Here is a 23780-nt window from a genome sequence, read left to right as displayed (position 1 = left end):
AAGTGTCATTTCTGGTGTGCAAAATAGACTGTGGTAATACTTTCAATAGAGTTAATTTAGAAAGTTTGGCATTTTCTCATTAAGATTGGTTGAATGCACCATTTGCTCCAGAGTTCCTGTTCAGACAGACGCCTCAGGGTTTCCTTTCCTTTAGTGTACTTATTCCTCCACAACCTGCATCAGTTATACAAACTGAACTCCAACTAGGAAAAATCAGCAGAGATTGTGGAAACTGACTCACCCTGTACTTACGCCTGCACTGGATGAGTAATGTCTTCATCAGGGAACCTTTTGAGAACCTTTAGAAGTTAAAATACTCCCGTAAATTAGGGGACAGTAAGAAGATGATGTTAAGACAGCCCAGTTCTGTTTTTATCTCTATGGCTGCGTCTAGACTGTGGGGAACTGTCAGCAAAAGATATGCAAATTTCACATTGCAATTTGGGTATCTTTTGCCGACAGTTCTGTCAGGAGAGGCTTTTCTGACATTTGACTCTTCCAAATCTGAATAACAGATTTCCCAATGCACTTAAATCACACTAGCTTTAATAATCTTAACTAAAATGAATGAAACTGTTCAGAAAAAATAAGCTGTGATCCCTTGCATATCTGTCACACAGTGAGGTCTGGAAGTTGCAATATCAGGACAGACCAGTGATCCCTCCAGGTTGGCATCCTGTCCTTGATAGTGGCCAGTGCCAGATGTTGCAAGAGAATGTGTATAGAGAATTCATTTTAGTGGCTGGTTGAGTTGATTGTGGTTCTCAATGCTGCTGGAAAAGTATCACAAGTGTGGTTCCGCAGGGGTCTGTTTTACGACCGGTTCTGTTCAATATCTTCATCAACGCTTTAGATATTGGAATAGAAAATACGCTTATTAGCTACGTCTACACTGGGATGCTACATTGAAATAGCTTATTTCAATGTAGTGAAATCGAAATAAGCTATTTCAACGAATAGCGTCTACACATCCTCCAGGGCTGGTGCCATCGACGTTCAACGTCGACGTTGGACAGCACTACATCGAAGTAGGCGCTGCAGGGGAGCATCTACACACCAAAGAGGCCCAAATCGAAATAAGGGTGCCAGAAACAGCTGCAGACAGAGTCACAGGGTGGACTAGCACTTCCGGGGCAACAGCAAGCTGCTCCCTTAAATGGCCCCTCCCAGACATACTCAGCCTGCACAGCACGCAGTCTGCAGAGCCACAAGCATGCACACCCTGTGTAAGCAGCATGGACCCCCAACAGCAGCAGCAGCAGCAGCAGCCAGAGGCCCACACACACCCCCCGGAGGAGCAGTGGCTGCCCTGCTCAGTGCCATGCCGGAGGCAGCTGACCATCTTTTATTTGAGGAAAATGAGCTGTCCTCGGGGGATGAGGAAGCAGCCCTGGACCTTGCTGCCCTCCCAGCGCCCCCCACTGCACACGCCACCACCTGTGGAGATACCTCACGAGCATGGACTGGTGGGAGCGGCTGGTGCTCGGCGAGTGGGACAACCACCGCTGGCTCCGGAACTTCCGAATGAACCGGCAGACATTCCTGGACCTCTGCCAGTGGCTCACCCCTGCCTTACGGCACCAGGACACCCCCATGCAATGTGCCCTCACTGTAGAGAAACGGGTCAGCATCACTGTCTGGAAGCTGGCCACTCCAGACAGCTACCCATCCGTAGGGCAGCAGTTCGACGTGGGCAAGGCCACCACTGGGGCTGTCCTCATGGAGGTAAGAGGACCCGAGGGGAGTGGGGAGCATTGGGGGGAGCCCTGAGGGGAGCCCGGGGGGGAGGGGGGGAGAACCCTGGGAGGGAAGGGGGGGAGCCTGGGGGGGAGGGCCAGACACACCCTGCACACCCCTCACCAGTGCTCTCTCATGTCCTTCCCCTGCAGGTCAGCCACGCAATCAATGCCCTGCTCCTCCACAGGCACGTGTGGCTTGGGGACCCGGATGCTGCCATCACGGGGTTTGCCAGCCTGGGCTTCCCAAATTGCTTTGGGGCTCTGGATGGGACCCATATCCCCATCCGTGCCCTGCAGCACAGCGGAGGACGCTTCCTCAATAGGAAGGGATACCATTCCGTGGTCCTCCAGGCCTTGGTCGACAGCCAGGGCCGCCTCTTGGACATTTATGTTGGCTGGCCTGGCAGCACCCACAATGTCCGGGTGTTCAGAAATTCGGGCCTGTGCTGCCGGCTGGAGGCGGGGACCTACATCCCCCAGTGGGAGATCCCTGTGGGGGACACCACCATGCCCCGCTGCATCGTCGCAGACACGGCGTACCCCCTCCAGCCCTGGCTCACGCACCCTTACATGGGCCATGTCACAGCCAGGCAGGATTGGTTCAACACACGCTTGAACCATGTGCGCCAGGTGGTCGAGTGCACTTTCGGCCGCCTCAAAGGGCGTTGGAGGTGTCTCCTCACCCACCTGGATGCAGGCCTCACCAACATCCCCCAGGTTGTGGGCGCGTGCAGCGCAGTCCACAACCTGGTGGAGAGCAAGGGAGAGGCCTTCTTCCAGGGCTGGGCTGTGGAGGCTGGCAGAGCCGATGTCCAGCCACCCTCTGCCCCCAGTCGCCAGGTCGACCCTGAGGGGATCCAGGTCCGGGAGGCCCTGAGGGCCCATTTTGAGCTGGCTGCGGGGTGAACGCTGGCAGGGCCAGCTGTGGGTGAGCCACCCACTGCACCCCCCACCATCCTCCACAACATTCCCTGCCCCCACGCCCACATCACAGAGAACCCGAGAGCACACCCCCCCACACACACACACTTCTGTGCAATAAAATGGAATTTTTTTAAACAAAATCCTGCAACCTTGTATTAATTATTAAAACAGAAGAAGAAGGGGGGAACTATGTACATGGGGGGGCAGGTACAAAACAGGGGTAGAACAAAAACTATTTACAAAGATGGGGGTAATAAGTCCAAAGGAGGGGGCCTTGGGGGGGCAATGTCCTCAGCCACGCACCCCTATTGTCCTGCACCTGGTGTTGGGGGCACGACCCATGTCTTGCCTGGAGGCCCAGTCGAGGCTGCGTGGGGGCCGGGAGAACCAGCAGATAGGGCCGGGCGGAGTCTGGAGGCCCATGGTCCCCCTCGGTGGCAGGCCCCAGGACAGCCGATGGTGGAGGGACGGCAGGAGGAGCAGCAGGCGGAGCGGCGGGGTGGGGTAGGGGGGCCAAGTGTCGCGCGATGGCATCGAAGGTGCTCATGAAGGACCCCCAAGCCTCCTGGCGCCAGGCCAGCGCTCGCTTCTGGAGATGGAGCCGCCGCTCCTCCACCTGCAGGCACCGCTCGGACACCTCCAGCTGATGCCAGAGGGTGGCGAGCAGCTGGGGGTCCGTGGACACCCGCTGATGGCTCCACCACTGTCGGCCTCATCCTGGGGCTGGTCCGTGCTCCGCCGAGGGGCTGGCCTGGTGGGATGGCCCCGGTGGGCTCTCTGGGACCACAGCCTGCGCACCAGTGCTCTCCAGGCCCTCCAATGGTGCAGCTGCGGAACAGAGGGGGGAAGAAGAGTGGAGACAGCTGTTAGTCTGGGCCCTGACCCGTGGCCCTTGTCCCCCCACCCCTCTGTGCTGGTTCCCCAACCCGTCCCCTGGAGATGCTGCTGCTGATGATGATGGGTGTCCAACCCCCCCGGGGGACCCTAGGTTCCGCTCCCTCCATCCCCAGGGATGGGGCATGGTGCTGTCCTGCTGGGGGGCAGGGGCTGATGGACTCTTCTGAGGGACATGCCACTGCTGTCCTTGGGTCCATGGTCATCTGGGCGTGTGGAGGGCCCTGGTCATATCTCTTGTCCCCGCCCCTTAACCCCAGGGGTGTGCACCAGGGGGGTACATACCTGACGGTCCACTCCCACGGTCGGGGGACACCCATCGGGCAGATGCCTCGCTGGAGCTGCGGGAGGGGAGGTCGATCTGGAGCCCCCCATCACTGAAGGCCCCCTTCTCCCCCTTCGGTGTCCCAGGGGTGGGCTCCTGGGGGGGCCTCTGGGGTGCAGGGCTGGCCTCCGGGGAGGACTCCATCTCCAGGGCCTGCTGGGTCTCGTCGGCTGATGTGTCAAGGGCGGCCGGTGGCGGGAGGAGGTGTACCGGGGGCCCAGGATGGCCCTGAGCTCCCTGTAAAAGGGGCAAGTGGCAGGGGTGGCCCCAGATTGGCTGGCCGTGTCCTGGGCCCGGGTGTAACCCTGCCACAGCTCCTTGACCTTACTCCTGATGTGGTCAGGAGTGCAGGCAGGGTGACGCCGGGCAGCCAGGCCCTCAGCCAGCTGAGTGAACACATCCGCGTTCTGCCTCTTGCTCCCCATTACCTGGAGCACCTCCTCCTTGCCCCAGAGCCCCAGCAGGTCCCGGATCTCGGCCTCCGTCCAGGAGGGGCCCCGCTGCCTCTTCCCCCGCTGGCTGGCAGGCTGGGAGCCCTGGGTCCCCTTGGGGGGGGGTGCCCTGTGGGCGCTTGGGGTCTGGCTGGATGCCATGGGGTGCAGGGTGGTGGGTTGGGGCTGCTGAGGGACGTGCTGGCTGTGCACGTGGCTGTGCTGCTGCCTGCACGAGCTCTCAGCTTCCTGCACAGGGAATAAGGGGGTGGGGAGCTTTAAGGGGCTGCTGCACATGGCGACCATAGAGCTCAGGGGCTGGAGAGAGTGCCTCTCAACCCCTCAGCTGATGGCCGCCATGGAGGACCCAGCTATTTTGACGTTGCGGGACGCGGATCATCTACACGTGCCCTACTTCAATGTTCAACGTCGAATTAGGGCGCTATTCCCATCTCCTGATGGGGATAGCGATTTCGACGTCTCGCCACCTTACGTCGATTTCAACTTCGAAATAGCACTCGGAGCGTGTAGACGTGGCGGGCGCTATTTCAAAGTTGGCACGGCTACTTCAAAATAGCCAGCTAGTGTAGATGTGGCTATTATGTTTGCAGATGATACCAAGCTGGGAGCGGTTGCAACTGCTTTGGAAGGCAGGGTCATAATTCAGAATGATCTGGAGAAATTGGAGAAATGGTCTGAGGTAAACAGGATGAAGTTTAACAAGGGCAAATTCAAAGTGCTCCACTTGGGAAGGAGCAATCAGTTTCACACATACAGAATGGGGAGAGACTGTCTAGGAATGACTACAGCCGAAAGGGATCTAAGGGTTATAGTGGACCACAAGTTAAATATGAGTCAACAGTGTGATGCTGTTGCAAAAAAAGCAAACATAATTCTGGGGATGCATTAACAGATGTGTTGCGAACAAGACACGAGAAATCATTCTTCCGCTCTACTCTGTGCTGGTTAGGCCTCAGCTGGAGTATTTTGTCCAGTTCTGGGCACCGCAGTTCAAGAAAGATGTGGAGAAATTAGAGAGGGTCCAAAAAAGGGTGACAAGAATGATTAAAGGTCTAGAGAATGTGACCTGTGAAGAAAGGCTGAAAGAATTGGGCTTGTTTAGTTTGGAAAACAGAAGATTGAGGGGCAACATGATAGTGGTTTTCAGGTATCTAAAAGGGTGTCATAAGGAGGTGGGGGAAAACTTGTTCTTTTTGGCCTCTGAGGATAGACAAGAGGCAATGGACTTAAACTGCAGCAAGGGAGGTTTAGGTTGGACATCAGGAAAAATTTCCTAACTATCAGGGTGGTCAAACAGTGGAATAAATTGCCAAGGGAGGTTGTGGAATCTCCATCTCTGGAGATATTTAAGAACAGGTTAGATAGATGTCTGTCAGGGGTGGTTTGGACAGTACTTGGTCCTGCCATGAGGGCAGGGGGCTGGACTCAATGGCCTCTTGAGGTCCCTTCCAGTCCTAGTATTCAATGATTCTATGAAAGCTATAGTAGTCAGTTAACTATAATGATTTAATCAGATATTTGAACAGTCTTTGTAGTTAACCGTGAGGTGCTATTGATCTATCTGTAGGGACTATCAAGCGTGGCTAGGGTTGCTTGCCTGTGTCTCTAGTTGTGCCTTTTAGGGAGAATATAAAGAGCTAAGGGAGAAAGGATGAGCAATTGCCTGAGTTCTGCCACATGCAATTTCTTCAGGTTTCCATCTTCTCATTCCTGTTCAATGTGTAGGTGAGCTAAGTCTGAGTAATTCAAAGTGAATAATTTATCCAGGGAATGTAACTGTGTCTTGCTTGCAGAATACCTGTGGGTAGACTTCTTTCAATTTGTTCATTATTCAATTATTTACGCTCGCTTGTGAACTTATTTTAATTTTCTGGATGCTAGTCTTATTTTTGCCCCCTTTTTCTATACACACAGTCTTCATAACTCTCAGATGGCTGGCTCCTTCTGTTTATGCAAACCCTCTTCTTTTCTCTTTAGAGTTTCAGCCCCATAAAAGGCTGGGAGGACTGCTAACGGGAGTTTGCCTGGGAGAGAAGGGAAACCCCACTGATCCAGTTACTGACTGAGCTCAGTTGCTGTGGCAGTGAGTGTGAGTGTGAGTGTGTGTGTGTGTGTGTGTGTGTGTGTGTGTGTGTGTGTGAGGGAGCCCCTCCCACTATGACTCAGCAGAGGTAGGCGGGACCAAAGGAGAGAAAGCTTCAAAAGCCAGAGGCTAGTGATGAGCAGGAGCATGACCAGCTGGGAACTGCAAACAGGGGGCTGCTAACAGGAGAGTTTGCCTGGGAGAGAAAGTGAACCCCACTGAACCAGGTGGCATTAATATCATCTAAGGGAATTCTCTGAAGAAAGGAAGACATGGCTAATGACAAGTCTATTGACAAGTCAGTTGTTGCAGCCTGCACAGCATGTACAATGCTTGTCTTCCTCCCAGAAGACAGAAGGGATTTCATGTGTAACAAATGCAAGTTGGTCACCATCTTAGTAGAATAGATTAGTGGACTTTAGATGCAAATATCAACCCTCCAGTCCATCAGAGAAGTTGAAAACTTCCTCGACAGAAGGCATAATTTAGTCCTGCAGGCACAGCAGGCACGGCAACCTGCGAGGGCAGTACAAACCAAGGAAGAAAACTGGAATCATGTAACCTCCAGGAGAAGACAGCCAATTCAGGTATCTCCAATTCTGATGGAGGTAAGCAACCGCTTTCAGGCTCCTGCACAGGTGATACAGTGGAGAATGCTGTGGCAAGGACCTCTAGGGGAAGGATCAGAAGAAGACCCCAGTGACTGGAAGGCATGGGATGTGTATCCTAAGCATGGGAGTTCCAAGACCACCACCACCCCAGAGAAGAAGATGGGTGTCAGTGGTCGGGGACTCCCTTCTAAGAAGGACGGAACCATCCACCTGCCATCCAGACCTGCAATCTCAGGAAGTTTACTGCTTGCCAGGAGCTAGAATCCAGGATGTGACAGAGAGATTTCCAAAAATCATCAGACCTGTGGATTATTACCCCTTCCTATTTTTCCATGTAGGAACTGATGACACATCAAAGAATGACCTTGAGCAGATCATTGTGGATTACAGAACTCTGAGAAGGAAAATCAAGGAATATGGCACACAAGTGGTGTTTTCACCCATGCTCCCTGTTGAAGGAAGGGGTCCAGGTAGAGATTGTCAGATCATGGAAGTAAATGCGTGATTGCACAGGTGGTGTCAGAGAGAGAGAGATTTGTTTTCTTCAACTGTGGGATTCTGTTTTGGGAACAAAGATTGCTAGGAAGAGACAGGATCCACCTAACGAAGAGAGAAAAGAATATCTTTGTGGGCAGGCTTGCAAACCTAACGAGGAAGGCTTTAAACTAGGTTCATCAGGGGATGGTGACACAAGACTTGATGTAAGTGGGGAAGGAGGATCCCAAGTTCAAAAGGAGAAAGTAGGCAAATCAGCTAAGTATCTAAGGTGTTTGTACACAAATTCAAGAAGCGCAGGAAACAAACAGGAAGAATTGGAGGTTTTGGCACAGTTAAAGAGGTATAGGAGATTGGAATAATGGAGACTTGGTGGGATGACTCACATAACTGGAGAACTGTCATGGAAGGGTAGAAACTGTTTAGGAATGAAAGGCAGGGGAGAAAAGGAGGAGGAGTTTTGATGTATGTGAAAGAGCAGTATGATTGCTCAGAGTTCCAGTGTGTGGAGGGAGAAAAACCAGTTGAGAGTCTTTAGCTGTGTCTACACATGCATTGCTCCTTGGAAAGAGGAATGCAAATGAGAGAAACCAGAAATGCAAATGCAGTGCTGATTTACATATTGCACACTTCATTTGCATAATCTCTTTTCGAAAGAGATTCATTCGAAAGAAAAAAAGCAGTGTAGATGGAGCTCTTTTGAAATTAAAGTGTCTTCAAAAGAGCCCTTCTTCCTGAAACAAAATAGGAAGAAAGGTTCTTTCAAAGCCACGGTTTAATTTTGAAAGAGCCCCATCTACACTGCTTTTTTCCTTTTGAATGAATCTCTTTCGAAAAGAGGTTATGTAAATGAAGTGTGAGAAAGAGGAATGCAAGTATAGATGTAGCCTTTGGGTTAAGCTTAGAGGTGGAAGCAACAGAGGGTTGTTGTCGGCTATAGGCCACCAGATCAGGTAGACAAGGTGGATGAAAATTTCTTCAGACAGCCAAGAGAAGCTTCCAAATCACGCACCCTGGTTCTCATGGGAGACTTTAATCACCCAGATATTTGTTGGTAGACCAACACAGCAGCACATGGACAATCCAGGAAGTTTTTGAAGAACGTTGGGCATAACTTCCTGGTACAAGTGCTGAAGGAACCAACCAGGTGCCATGCACAACTTGACCTGCTGCTCACAAACAGGGAAGAAGTAGTAGGAGAAATAGCAGTGGGTGGAAACCTGAGCTGCAGTGACCATGAGATGGTAGATTTCAGGATTGTCACAAAAGGAAGGGTGAGCAGTAAAATACAGAACCTTGATTTCCAATTAGCAGATTTTGACTCCCTGAGAGAACTGAAGGGCAGGATGCCCTAGGATCCTAATGTGAAGAGGAAAGGCATTCAGGAAAACTGGCAGCATTTTAAAGAAGTCTTACGGAAGGCACAGGAACAAACCATCCTGATGTGCAGTAAGAAAAGCAAATATGGTAGGCAAACAGCTTGGCTTAACAGGGAAATCCTTGGTGAGCTTAAACTCAAAAAGGACACATATAAAAAGTAGAATTTGGACAGATGACTGAGGAGGAGTATAAGTGGAGTATAAATGTATGGCTGGGGGGTAATCAGGAAGGTGAAAGCACAATTGGAACTGCAGCTAGTAAAGATTGTGAAGGGCAACAGGAAGGGTTTCTACAGGCATGTTAAAAATACGAGGGTGATCAGGGAGGGTGTGAGACCATTATTGGCTGAGGGAGGTAACTTGGTGACAGATGACATGGGAAAGGCTGAAATACTCGGTGCTTTTTTTGCCTCAGTCTTGACAGACAAGGTCAGCTCCCAGACTACAGTATGAGGCAATGCAGTACGGGAAGGTGGACAGCCCTCAGTCGGGCAACAATGGGTTAAGAGCTATTTAGAAAAGCTTAACACGCGCAAATCCATGGGTCTGGGTTTAATGCATCCAAGGGTACTGAGGGAGTTGGCAGATATCACTGCAGAGCCTTTGCTCATTATCTTTGAAAACTCTTGGAGATAGGGAGAGATCCCAGATGACTGGAAAAAGGCAAATGTGGTGCCCATTTTTAAAAAAGGAAATAAGAACAATCCAGGGATCTTTAGGCTGCTCAGCCTTACCTGGAAAATAATGGAGGGGATTCTCAAGGGATTCATTCTGACGCACTTGGAAGAGGGGAAAGTGTGCAAGAGTAGTCAACATGGATTCACCAGGGGCAAGTCACGTCTGACCAATCTGATTAGCTTCTATGATGTGGTAACTGGATCTGAGGACATGGAGAGGTCAATGGATGTGATATACTTTGACTTTATTAAAACTTTTGATACAGTCTCCCACAACATTCTTGAGCATAACTTAAGGAAGCATGGATTGGATACATGGACTGAAAATGGATAGAAATCTGGCTAGATGATCAGGTCTAACGGGTAGTGATCAATGGCTCAGTGTCTGGCTGGCAGTTGATTTCAAGTGGACTGCTCCAAAGATTGGTTCTAGGTCGGTATTGCTCAATATCTTTATTAATGACCTGGATGAGCGGATGGATTTCACCATCAGCAAATTTGTGGCTGACACTAAGCTAGTGAGAAAGGTAGATATGATGGAAGTAGGTATAGGATCCAGAGTGACCTAGATAAATTGGAGGATTGGGCCAAAAGACATCTGATGAAGTTCAACAAAGACAAGTGCAGAGTCCTTGGGAAGAATCCCAAGCATGGTTACAAGAGGGAAACCAACTGGCTAAGTAGCGATGCAGCATAAAAAGCCTTGGGGATTACAGTGGACAAGAGGCTGGATATGAGTCAACAGTGTGCCTTGTAGTCAAAAAGGCTAACAGCATATTGGGGTGCTTTAGGAAAACCGTTGCCAGAAGATCTAGAGAAGTTATTATTCCCCTCTATGTGGCATTGGTGAGGCCTCATCTGGAGTATTGCATCCAGTTCTGGGCGCCCCCAGTGTACAAAGGATGTGGATGCATTGGAGAGGGTCCAGTTGAGGGTAATGAAAATGATGAGGGGGGCTGGAGCACATGGCCTATGAGGATAGGCTAAGAGATTTGGACTTACTTAGTTTGCAGTAGAGAAGAGTGAGGGGCAATTTGATTTGATGGCAACCTTCAACTTCCTGAAGTGGGGGGGTGGGCTAAGAGGATGGAGAGAGGCTGTTCTCAATAGTGACAGATGACAGACAAGGACCAATGGTCTTAAGTTACAGTGGGGGAGGTCTAGGTTGGATATAAGGAAAAACTATTTCACCAGGAAAGTGGTAAAGTTCTGGAATGCTTTACATAGAGAGGTGGTGGAGTCTCCATCCCTAGAGGTTTTTAAGTCCCAGCTTGACAGAGTCCTGGCTGAGATGATTTAATTAGGGTTGATCCTACTTTAGGCAGCGGGCTTGACTGGATGACCTCCTCAGGTTCCTTCCAGCCCTAGAATTCTATGATTCTATGATTTTCTGATTCTATGAACCTAAATGAAAGAAATACAGAGGAGTGGGAGTGTAGAGAGCCAACTGAACTTATTTTTTCCCAGATTTTTTGTTTTGGTTTCCAAACCAAATAATCGTTCACTCAGCTGTAATCTGAAATGTTAAAATTTAAAATTGCAGCGTCAATTCTCTGTGTCGCATGTTTTGGGGAAAAGGTTTGGGGATTTATTTTCTTTTGACTTTATTTTTCAATTTCTTTAAAATGCTGCAGAACTCGGAACACACAGCAAAAGTAACTGCCTAACTATGAAACACACAACGGCTGCACACGAGTGAAATGCGTCACTTTCAAAGTGCCGTGGCTGGCAGCATGCTAATGAGGTGCTGAATATTCATTTCAGCAGCTCATTAGTATTCTCCGATTTGGCCATTAGTATGGCCATTTCAAAGTGTTCCCTTAGTGTAGACATAGCCAATAAACTGTATGTAAAAATCTACTATATTCTGATTCCCACAAATTAGTAAATAACTTCTTGTGAAACATGATGAATTAGTTTTTAAATAAACTCATAGTGCAGATAGGGGAAATGAAACAAGCCTACCAAAACAAGATAGTTCATTTTCAAAAAATGTTATAATATTTGACCTTCAGAATATTCTCAGCTTCAGACTTCAAGTAAACCAATTCCCCTTGCTAGTACTGGGTTTCATTTTACTATTTTTAAAAGGATGAAGATTTATTCAAATTCTTGGCTCCACAGGTCATGTATTCTAGTTCTAAAGAGATATTCATAGCATAGCTTCAAGTATAAAAAAATTCATTCATTTTTGAGGTATTTGATCAAGGTGTAGTTACTTTTCTTTGAGCCAGGTTAATCATACACAGGGCAAATAATCTTCTCTTGAGGCCCATCAACTTTAAATTGCTCTGAATGATGGATATGTTATGTAGTGGATTGGATATAATGCCTACCCATATTGCTGGCCGTGAGTTGTATTATACTGAAACTAAATGACTGATTTTGAGGTCAGAGTTAGTTAACAGTGCATGTTCATTTCAAAAATGAAATCTGTTTGGCCTCCACAAAATGTCTTATCTACCTAAAAGCACCTCCCTATAAGGCTTGGTTTGCACTAGACCTTACAGTGGATGGCAGATAGGCAATTCTAGCTACAGCAATTGCGTATTTACTGCAGAATTGATGTTTCTGCAGTAAACTGTAAGGTCTTTCCTCACTGGAGGTTGACAGGAATGTTTCTCACATCCACCTCCCTTACTCCTTGTGAGTGCAGGAATACAGGGGGGTCAACTGCTGACCCTAAAGAGATTGATTTTACACATCTTTACTAGACACGTGAAATTGAATTCCAGAAGATTGACCCTGAATGGGTCTGTCTCCCAGTAAGTACAGACATACCCTAACTGTGCTCAGTCGACAACTTCTGCCCAAGAGAGATCAAATGTTGCAACAGCAGCGACTGTGAGAACAGACGTGCAGTAGTGGAGCTCTCTTGGGAAGCTTGTATCATCCTCCATTTTGCAAGATGTGCTCCTGTCAGGGAAAAGTATGTGCAGACATATCATAAGTCAACACTTCACTGTACACCCGTCAGGTTAGACGAGTAATTTCAGCTCCCCCTCCTGCATGCCAGTCGGGGTTCTCCAGAAGAGCAAGCACCTTGTCGAGTTATAGGTTAATGCATGTGGCGTTGATTTAACAGTGCCATATATAAAGAGGTTTGTTGGAACCATGTTTTACCATGATTGTGGTCTGGATTCTAAGACACCTGCTTTACACCCTCTCCAGAGATCTCATGGGAGGAAAAAGACCTTTCTATTCAGTGCCAGGAAAATCCAAATCTCTCACAAAGGCCAATACAAAATAAAATACAAAAATTTATCTTGCAGTGAATGGCTTTTCTTCATCCGATATCTACTAAAAGCAAAACAAAACCAGGGCAGAAAGACCCCTGCTTTAAAGTACTGGAAGTGAAATAGCCTTTCTCCTTGATATATTAATGCTGTACGGTGCCTACAATCTTTCCTGTGCAGAGTGCTTAGCTGAACTCTGGGCCATCCCTACACATATGCAGCTGCATAAGGCACCACTAAACTTGGAGCACCACTGCATCCCATGTTAAGTAGCGCCCTGTGCTGCATATACCTAGGAATGGCCTACTGAAGTATTCCCAATTCACAGCCTCCAGCCCCAACTCCACCTCCCAGCCCCAGCAGCCCAATTCCCCAGTTCCTTGGACCCCCCCGCTCCATCTTTCAGCCCCAGCAGCCCAATCCCCTTCCCCTCCCCTCTGCCTCCCAGTCCCAGCGTCTCAATCCTCTGGCCACTCAGCCCCTATTCCGCCTCCCAGTGCCAGCTATCCAGTCCTCTGTCTCCCAGCCCTGCCACCTGGTCCCCGCAATCTCCCAGCCCCACGCTTCGCTGCCCAGCCCTAGCAGCCAAATTCACAGCCTGCTCCCTGCCTCCTGGCACAAGCAGGGGAATCCCAGGTTCCCTCCTTGGCTGTCTGGCCACCCAACCACCCCACACCAGCCCCAACGCTCCTGTCCCCTTCTTTGCCATCCCACCCCAGAGGCCCCAGTCTCCAAGCCTGCAGCACTAGTGGGCTGCACAGCTCCCCCTTGAACCTGTTCCCCTACCACCCTCCCTGCCCCGCACAGCCTTCACCCAACATAGTTGCGGATAAGCAGGGAATGGAGGGTGTAGGTGCTTGGGCTGCATAGGACACCAGAAATCATAAGGATGGCCCTGAGTGAACTAACCAAAGGGCAGTGCATAGAGGTGTTGGCAACAAAGTCTGGACACCCCGTATGAAGCAAATAGGAGGGTTTATTACACACAGAGCTGGTGGAGTGCCACTTCGGCCATCAGGACTCAGTGGAGCACTGCCTGATAATAGATTACAATTGATTATATAAATTATTAGTGTGGTGGGGGGGAACTACCACACGGGTGTTACCCAAGCCTGGATAGGTTCTAGCAGCAAGATGAAATGAGCACAATAAGCCAATAACCTAAAAAGGTTACAGAGTATCCCTGCCCGTTGCTTATAGAACATTTCATCTCTAGTACAAGTGGTTTTCCTTAACAAGTTACTTAAACAAAGCAGACATGCAATAACATCCATGTGTCTAATTGGATGGATGATGCATCTATGAGAGTAATGATGGACCCCTTACACAGGCAGATTCGGGGTGCTTATCTAGAAGATTAAAGCAAAAGAGACAGTAACAGCATAGAGCAATAACATATGTTTTGAGTACCAGCCTGGGATGGCAGAGGAGAAACCACCATAACTTGGTTCTCATATGCAGGGCCTCTCTTTGGAATGTGGTTAGTGAGGCACCTGTCCCTCCCTTCAGACTTCAAGGCCCTTCCCGAGCTGGTATGACCTTCCCTGGGTCTGGTGAGTGAGGGTGAGGGAAGCGAGGTATCTCTCCACTCATGCTAACTGTGTTTTTGAACTATAGGATTATAGGCCTACTCCAGACTTTAGGATTCGAATAGGGGGTCTTTAGCACAAACCATAACCTGCCTCTGAAATTTCCATCCTACAGAGGAAACTATCTCATGGTTCTGCTTCTTGTTCCCAAGGAGTAATGATGCTCTACACCAATATTAGCAGAGCCCAAATTCCATCCCCTCCTCACCCACCTACCCAGGGGAGATGTCGGAGGGAATTCCTTACTCCTACATGACCAGACTCCTGTTTCAGAAAGGCAGTGCATGGAGAAGAGAAGAGGATGGCACTGAATGGGGCTGAGTGGGGGGGGCTACATTTGCCTTGACCCTGTGCAGCCTAAGCTATGAACTGCTTATGTAATGTTAAATTTGAAAATAAACTACAGCAAACCCCCAAAATAAGTTGCACTTAAATTGCATTAATGTGGATTAATTACAACTCGAAGCTGCTCTTCAGCTGTTTGCTCACCCATCTCCCCCAGTTGCGGGATGCCAGGGAGAAGCCATGCCTGGCTCCCCACCTCATTGTGGGAGCCAGAAAACTGACCAATCCTGGTGCTGGTCAGTTTCCTGGCTCCTGCCAAGGGAGGGGGAGCCAATCTGCCACCTGGTTCCTGGCTCCACTCTTCCAGTGGGAGCTGGGAAACTGACCAGCACCAATGCCAGTCAGTTTCCTGTCTCCTGTGAGCTGTGGGGAGCTGGAGCCTGGCTCCCAGCTCCCCGCCACTCAAGGGAGATGGCTCCCCTGAGTTACGCAAAAATTCAACTTAGGCAGAGGTTGTCAAGAATGCAACCTCCACATAAGTTGGAGGTCTACTGTATAAAGAAATAGGAGAAAATTACAAACATAAATCTACCTTGATATTTTTTTCTTGTAAAACAAACATTTTCTGTTTATGACCAGTTACAAGAGATCTAATACATAGCGACAAAGCATATCAAGGTGACTGAGCTTCATAGGCATTCATTGTAGTTAAATCTGCTTCTTAAATTATAACTTTCTATTAGGGAATTTTATGAGAAATGATAAAATTTGCTGTAGTTCCTTCTCTGAGTAAATATATCCCATGCACAGCTACTACAGGGTCTCATTTTACAGAGGAGATATTTAGGTTAGTTATATATTTTTCAGCATGGTTGACACTTTATTGTGAATTTATCCTTGTGTACTACAGATACTTTCATAGCTCTGAAATTTGCTAGAGCATAGAAATCTAATATTGTAAGATAAAATAAGGTATTTCATGAAATAAAGTAGAGTTGGTGAACCTGAAAATTTAAAACTTTACAGGTTTTCTTTTGGTATTAAAATGAATGTCATCACAGTTTTAAGCCAGCTCTTTTGAGTAGTGTGCATAAACCAAGCAGCATGGTCACTCCTGGCCAACTTATTATGTTGTGTCCAATTAATTAAATCAAGCATGTCTCCTGGAGAGTGAATGGTGAAGTGTCCACACTCAGACTACTTAAAATAATGAGTTACGGAGTCTTTGACCTGTAGGGTTGGTAACCTCCTCACGTAAAAAACTGACTCTTGAAAGGAAGCCCAGGGGTCATACTAGTATGCAGCATGCTTGAACAACAGATCAACTTCATGTGAACAATGTGCTGGGCATTGGTCAAACCCATCAGAAGGTTCATGTCCCAAAATATCCCTTGCTCAAGGCCAGATCAACAATGAAAACTGGCATTTGGAATGTAAGAACTATGTATGAAATCACTAAAATCACTCAAACTAAATCAATGGGCCATCTTAGTGTCCTTGCATAGACAGAAAGTGTAGATGGAAAGCTTCAAACAAAACAAAGTGCACTTTAGAAAAAACAATGTGACCTTCTCTTCTGGGAATGTGGATGACAGACATGAAGATGGCATAGCATTGCTAGTGTCAGATGATGCAGAGCAGGCAGTGACTGGGCATTAATATTAGTCAATGAAAGAATTATTAGAGCTCTCTTTCAGACAAGATACTTCGGTTTAGCACTCAGACAGCTCTGTGCACCATCCTCTTCTCTTTCCTGTCCTCCCCACTATCCTGTTTTTCCTTTCTGAAGCTGGGGCCTGGCCGTGTAGGAATAAGCTATGAAAATCTAGATAGAGGAAAAGATGATTTTTATGTTTTGTTTTGTCTTGTCTTGTTTTGTTTTGTTACAGATATACTAACCAAGGTCCCAAAACGTGACTGTCGAAGAGTTAAACACAAAAGTTGGAAGTAACATCTATGAGTTACATGAAGTTATGAGAAAATGCAACACGGGTTTGGACATGAATCAGAATGGTGAACAATTAGTAGAAATTTATAATGTGAACAGTTCAGTGCTAGATGGATCAATATTCCCTCATATAGCAGTCTGTCAAGTGACACGAACCTCCCCAGATGATACAGTAGGTCTCAACATTCTCAAAGTTAAGGTTCACGAATTCAGCTATTCATGAGCTACCGCATCTCCCGGGCTCTGGGGCAGATGTGCCAGTGGCTGCTGCTTCCCAGGGCTCCAGGCAGGAGCACTGGCAGATGCCGCTTCCCTGGGCTCTCTGGGGGGAACACCAGCACCTGCCACCTCTCTGGGGCCCTGGAGAGGAACACCAGCAGCTGCCACCTTGCTGGGGCACCGGGCAGAGAACACCAGCAGCTGCTACCTCGCCAGGGCTCCAGGCCAGGAGCACCACCAGCTGCTGCCTCACCAGGGCTCTGGGCAGGAAGTGGCTGCCATATTCGCAAAATTCAGCATTCGCGAGGGTTCTCAACACGGAGACCCTACTGTGTCATAAAAAACTAGCTAGATGATGTCTGGATTTCAAAAAAGATGTAAAGCTTATTGGCAGAGGGACAAGGGAAGGACCATGGAGAGTGGCCATAACTCCTCTATCACTAAATTGAAGATCAAATTAAAGAGGATGAATGGGGTTGACAATAGATTGTGACTTAACAGATTGTGAAGACCAAGACACAAAAAAGTGTTTTTCTGCTTGCATTGAAGAACATGTTCAGAGGTCTGGTGGTGATAGACTAAGAAAACCAAGGCATTGAAACTCTGGAGGAAAACATCAGAGAGAGCTGACTATAAAGGGAGAAGACAGTCGTACTGATGAAATTTAAGAGGAATAATGGATTTGCAATGCTAGTTTGGCATCTGTGGAAAAAGGGCTGTGAAGCAAAATCTTATTAATGATGAGACAAGTAAGTGGCAAGAAGAAAACAGAGCTCTACATTAATAGGTAAAATGAATGCTAGAAGAGATAAAGACACATAAATTGTTAGAAAATGTTGAGGCTGAATATACTAGCCACAGATGTGACCTTATAACCTCATAAAAGCCAATCAAACATCTAAGATGAAACTTTGACAGTATCCAGGGCCCTATTAAAGATGCCAATAGAAAGACTCCTAGTACAGAAGGAAAAACAAAAGGCAAAGAAGGGCAGAAGCTTTTCAGTCTTTTTAAAAAAGAAAACAGAAAAAGAAAAGAAACCAAGGGAAAGTGAACTATTACAAATACATGATAAAGGCCTACTGACAGAGCTTGATACTGATTTGGGATATATGAAAAAGGAAGGTAATAGAAAAGTCATCAGCAAACCTAAAAATAGGAATGATGAAGATGATGTTAGCAGAGAAATGCTTAAGTGTAGAAAACAACACTCCAGACTTTCCTTGAGCTTTGGAGTAAAGAAAACAAACTCAACCTTATAGTAAATTTGCCAGTAACTGCAGAAGAATCACATTCCTTTCAGTGCCTGAGAAGATAAAGTTCAAAATCAACCTGAAACATATCAAGAAACAAATCTCCAGTTTAGAGGGGAACAAGCAGGTTTCAGTCCATTGAGAGAATGCACAGAATATTATCCTTCAGGCCAAAGTGCTGAGTGGCAAATACTTCTTGTGATAAATTTTGAAGATTTCCAGAGGTTTTTAGAAGTGTACACAAAGGCTGTCTTCTAAAAATTATGGCATACTATAAAATTCCAGGAAATTTAATCAGAATCATGAAAGACCTATAAAGTGATGCTGAATGTGTAGTCAGAGATGGTGATAACCTGAGTCAGAGATGGTGATAACAGAGTTTCCGTGACTTTCCATGACAACATGAGTAAAGCAAGGACATATTAGGTTGCCACTACTGTTTGTACAGGGCATTTAATATGTCATGAGGAAAGTAAGCATAGAAGGTAACTAAGGAAATGTATGGAGAAAGATAAATCATTATTGCATTGTCGTGTTTTTGCTGATGACCCTGTCCTGCTAAATTAAAACACTCAACTTAATGGAAGACTCTGTTTTGGCAGACTGAGCAAAATAAACAGGCTTTTTCTCAGCAATGGAAAGATAAAATATGTGGCTGTCCATGTCCCAAAAGCCACCATCAGTGTAAATGGAGAAGCATTAGCAGAATTAAGGCTTTTTTGCTTTCTTTGGGAGTGTGATGTGCAATGATGACGATACCATTGCTAGCTGTCAAGCAATTAATATTAACTGAACCAAAGCAGTTACATAGACTTGAAGATTTTGAAAAGCAGTATAATTTGTATTGATGAAAACATATGTTTTTTAGCACTGGCATCCTGTTTGTCTTCGTTTTTCATGGAAATCCACAATAGAAAAGCATAAGATCAACTCATTGCAAAGGAGATGACTGTGAAAGATCATTATAGTTTATTGGAAAGAGTTCTGTGCAACATCAGAAATTGTAAGGAGCACAAACCAACCTAAAGCATCAAATGTGATGAGAAAATGAATAGGGGCATGTAGGACCCTTTTACTGTAGGAGCCCCAGACCTTTATTGGGAAGATCCTGTGCGATGTAACCTAGCCTTAGAGACTACAACTCCAATGATGCCTTGGGGACAAAGTAGGGAACTGCTCCTTCCAGGCAGTGCAGAGAGGACATGTGATGGGCTCCATTTTGCAGAGAGGAGGCAGATTGCTGGTTTGGAGCTCTTTCCAGACCAGGAGCTGCTGCTGAGAAGGTGGAGCCTGCTGCTGAGTGTCTGAGGAGTGTACATTTGGGAGGTGGGGTAAATGGTGGTAGTGTAAAAGCCAGTTAAATAAATTTCATTTATTACTGTATCCTGTCTTTGTTAAGTAATTTTATTCAAGTGCACCCTGTGGATTTAAATTAGGAATGATATTTAATCTTAGTCCATTAAACTCTCTTTCTTTATGTTAAGTAAAGGTGTGTTAAGTCTAATTTAAGTACATTAGATGTGTATTTTTTATAATTGGCATTTTTGAGTTAGATCCAGGCCACACTTTATTATTAGTATTGTTAGAATGGATTTATTCCTGGAGATCTTCAAGGCATGCCACTGAGTGTGTATGCAGGACAGCCAAGTGGAGGTGGGTCTATAGCAGAAAGGTAGTTAGCGGATTCCCACCTATCCAATTCCTAGAGCTCAAGGTATAACCCCGTTCACTTAAATGCCCTCCCTTGCTCAATTCCAAGGCTCAGGGAGTAATTTCTTGCAGGTTTGCAGGACCTTTTACCAATAAAAGAGCCTTACACCGCAATATTCTTATTCTCTAGTTATTGACAATTACCGAGCAAGCAGAATACACCTGATAAGTGTACACTGTCATGCTCACCAATCCTGATCAAGGCAGGCAAACTTTTCCTGTGGCACAGGTCAGGTCTGTTTCATCTGGATTCTAAGTGCTGCACAAAATGCTCATGGAGGCTTTGGTCTTCAGCTGTATCTAGGAGGTGAGTTATTGTTCTGGGTCTTCATTTCATTCCTTTCCTGCTGGTCTCCTTCTTGGACCCCAGTTTATATAGTGAAACTTGAGTCCTGCTTGACTATACCTTAACCAATTATTTTTCTAAAATTTTAGTATCCAATCCTAACATACTGTAACTAAATTGCCAATCAGATCCCATCAAGTTAATTAATTTATACCTTCCAAAATTAATTATCCAACAGAAATGATTAAAAAAACAGGCAGAGATCATGCAAACAACAGGACAGTGGGGACTGTAATCAGAGAATGAAGATTCCACAACCCCAGCTATTAATAAGGAGTTTCTTGCCAGACCAAATGATATGAAACTAAGTTGTCTTTAACCGTCTTAAGAGCTGTTTCTTTATCTGGTGATAGTGGGTGTCATTAGGACCAGGTGAGAATGTGACTCCCTGCTGTGCAGCTACTGGCAGCTGCTCTTTCATTATGATTGTAGATGAAGGGCTTAGGCTTTAGGCCTTATAATATAGCTACAGAAAAAGGCCATATCTTTACACAGTATGGTCACAACAATTTGGCATCATCCCACCAGGGATTCCCAACCTATGCGTCAGGACCCAAACATGGGTTGCATTAGATTTTCTAAGGGTCACTGTAGGGTACAAGAAGACATTGTAATGGTCGAGAGTGCAGTCCGACCCCTCTGTGAATCCTCAGGAAAATCTAAACAGACCAGTCTGTGCAAGGTGAAAAGCTGCAAAATAACTGCCATGGGAACTACTGCAGAACAAGGGGTGCTTGCCAAGACTTCAAGGCTACGCTGGCAGTAGGCCACAAGAGACAGTGATAAGGAATGCATAGGCAATTTTAGGCAATCTTATGTTAATGAGTTGAGCTTTATCAGCTAGTGTTAGGAGGCCTGTTACAGAGCCTCTCCCCGAGCAAAGCTCTGATGCGTCGGGTTTTCCCCCACTGGTGACTACGGTGTTTCCGGGGCTCCCGTCGCAGGTGTCACGTACTTTCAGTAAACCAAATATAGCACTCGCCTTCTGGGTGCAGCCTCGTTTCTGGGGAACCCGAGCCTGGTTGGCTACAGTCACCGGCTGGGTGGCTGTGAGCCACATATGGCTCTTTAAGGAGCCATTTACAGCTACCACCACCGCTGCCACTCACTCCTCCGGCTCCCAGTCCCTGCCCAGCCGCACTAAAATGGAACCAATTTAATTGGTTTAACAGCTGACTGGAGGGATCCAGCTCTCAAACCAATTAAATTGAGTGCCATTTCAGTACGGCAGGGTGGGAACTGTCCATGCTGCAAGTGGGGCAAGGGAGTAGGAGGGCTGGGGGAGTTGTACAGAGAAGGGCGTGTTTTAGGACTGCAAGGGGTTTAAGCCTGGGGGGGGAAGGCAAATCAAGATTTATAAAAAAATATTTCCCAGGGAATAAACCTCCTCTTCCAAAGGTTTTGAATTGCCTTGGGTCACAAAGTCTTACTGAATTGTCAAAATGGGTCACCATTTCAAAAAGGCTGGGAACTGCTGATCCCAACCAAGGGGTCCCATCAAAGTTGCCTCACTGACAGTGCAAGGAAATAGGCTTATAACCCATCACAACAGAGAAGCCTCTGTGAATATGATTTGTTGAATTGAAGGAGAATACGAGGCATCACAACTCATTGATTTAATAGATGAATGCAAGTACTATTCATCACTTGAGAGCACTGAATTATGGACAGAGCTAATACAGAGTGAGAGGGCAGAAATTCTGGCTGTGTTGCAAAGTTCCCAGCAAGTATTTTTTAGCATGATGGGGATGAATCATAAGATGGTTCATAAGATCGACACTGTGGGGTCCCAACCTAAACCTAGCAGGGCATACCGAACCACCGGCAAAGTGTAGAACCAAATGCATGAAGAAATGCAAACTATGCAAGATCTGGTGACAGTTTGCTTTTCCTCTGGTTCTCCACCCAAAATGATTCTTGAGAACACCCAGAAACAAAAAAGACTTTACCTGGAGAGTGGGAAGGGGAAAAGAACTGCTGGACCCAAGTTAAAAAGACATCTGGCCTGTGAAGGACACAACCTGAAATAATATCTACATTGAGGAATTACTCTTTGTAACCAGTTTCGTTAGTGAATCTAGCTTAATTTGTATGGGTTGTATTATTTTCTCAGTAATCTGCTTTGTTCTGTTTACTCTCTCCTTGACAAGTTAAAATACATCTTTTTACAGTTTATTAATTAATTTCTAGTTTATAATATGTCCTGGTTTGTGTACTTTCTAACTGGGGAAGCAGAAAACTGTGAATAACTTCCTGCACACTGTGGGAGGAGGTACATTTCATATAACTTTGAATTTGTACCCTAAAGAGGGGTGAACATGTGGGTGCTGGGATAAGTCCCGTAAGCTGAGTCTTACCAGAGGTGGTCTCAGTATCTGTTTCTACTGCTGCTAGGTGTGGCCCTGCCTATGTGTATGTTGGAAGATGCTTTAGTACCTGGCTCAGCAAGACCAGGTGAAGGGGACTGCAGCCGAAAGAGAAGCCAGGCTCACTAGTATCTTCAGTAGCTCAGTTGACATCCCAGTGGTTCAAAACTATCACAATACCCTTCATGTAGATTTAAGAGCATTTTACTGATGAATAATGCCATTGATTTAAAGAGATTTTTTTTGCTGAGCTAGGAGCTACCTGGTGTCAGTATGTTTAGCTGACACTTGTCCTTAAAATAACCTAATTTCTACCTCAGATTCAGTTTCACTGACTTTCAATGGGACATGTGCTCCCAAATCTTAGGTGCTTCTGAAAATTCACATAATATCTCATAGACTGTCTTAAGTCTCTTTCCCCATTTCTATGTATTTTGGGGTCCTCCAGAATGAAAGATTTTAGACTATATTAGTAAATTATGTCTAAAGTAAAACAAAAACCTTGATTCCAAAAGACATTAAATCAGGGAACAATGTACAGCGAAATGATCTATCGATCAAGCAATACATTGACTACTGTCACTTGGATGCCATAAAACCCAAGCACTGAAAATCAAGATGAAGAAAAGAGAGGATTTAATAGCAGACAAATCCCAAGGCAGCCCTTAGGTAGTTTTAAAGGTGTTCAAAATATTTTATACTACCATAAAAAGCTGCTTTGAGAATAAAGTATTTCTTTCACTACAGTGAATCATGAACAATATTGCAGAAGTGCTTAATTTAATAGAATTGAGATGTGTGTTTCATATATGATGTGATCTGACTGCTTAGAAAAATTTATTCACAGCAGTAGATAGCAGAGCTAGTAAAACAATCCATTGTGAATAAAATTTATTGGAAACTTTGGCAATTTCTCATGCAATAATTATTTGTGAATAACTTTCATTATTCAATTAGCTCCAGGCCACAGAATATTTATTTCTGAGGAAAGAACTGGATGACTCAGAGTTTTTTGCATTGAGAGGTATGCTGCTTTATTTGGCCTTCATTGCATTTATGGAGGTATGTTGGCATGCCTGCCTATTGAATTATACTATGTATAGTACACAGATATACACTAACTAATCCTACATCTTCGCTCATATTTTCAAAGCAAAAAGTATTCAATGACCAATTTGGGAAAATTCAGTTTGAAAGTTGAAATTTCATTAAGCTATGAGTGACTTGAATCCTTTAGGCCAGTGCTCTG

The sequence above is a fragment of the Carettochelys insculpta genome, chromosome 2 (assembly GCF_033958435.1).
Source record: "Carettochelys insculpta isolate YL-2023 chromosome 2, ASM3395843v1, whole genome shotgun sequence".
NCBI lineage: Eukaryota > Metazoa > Chordata > Testudines > Carettochelyidae > Carettochelys > Carettochelys insculpta.
Note: the sequence above shows the minus strand (reverse complement) of the source record.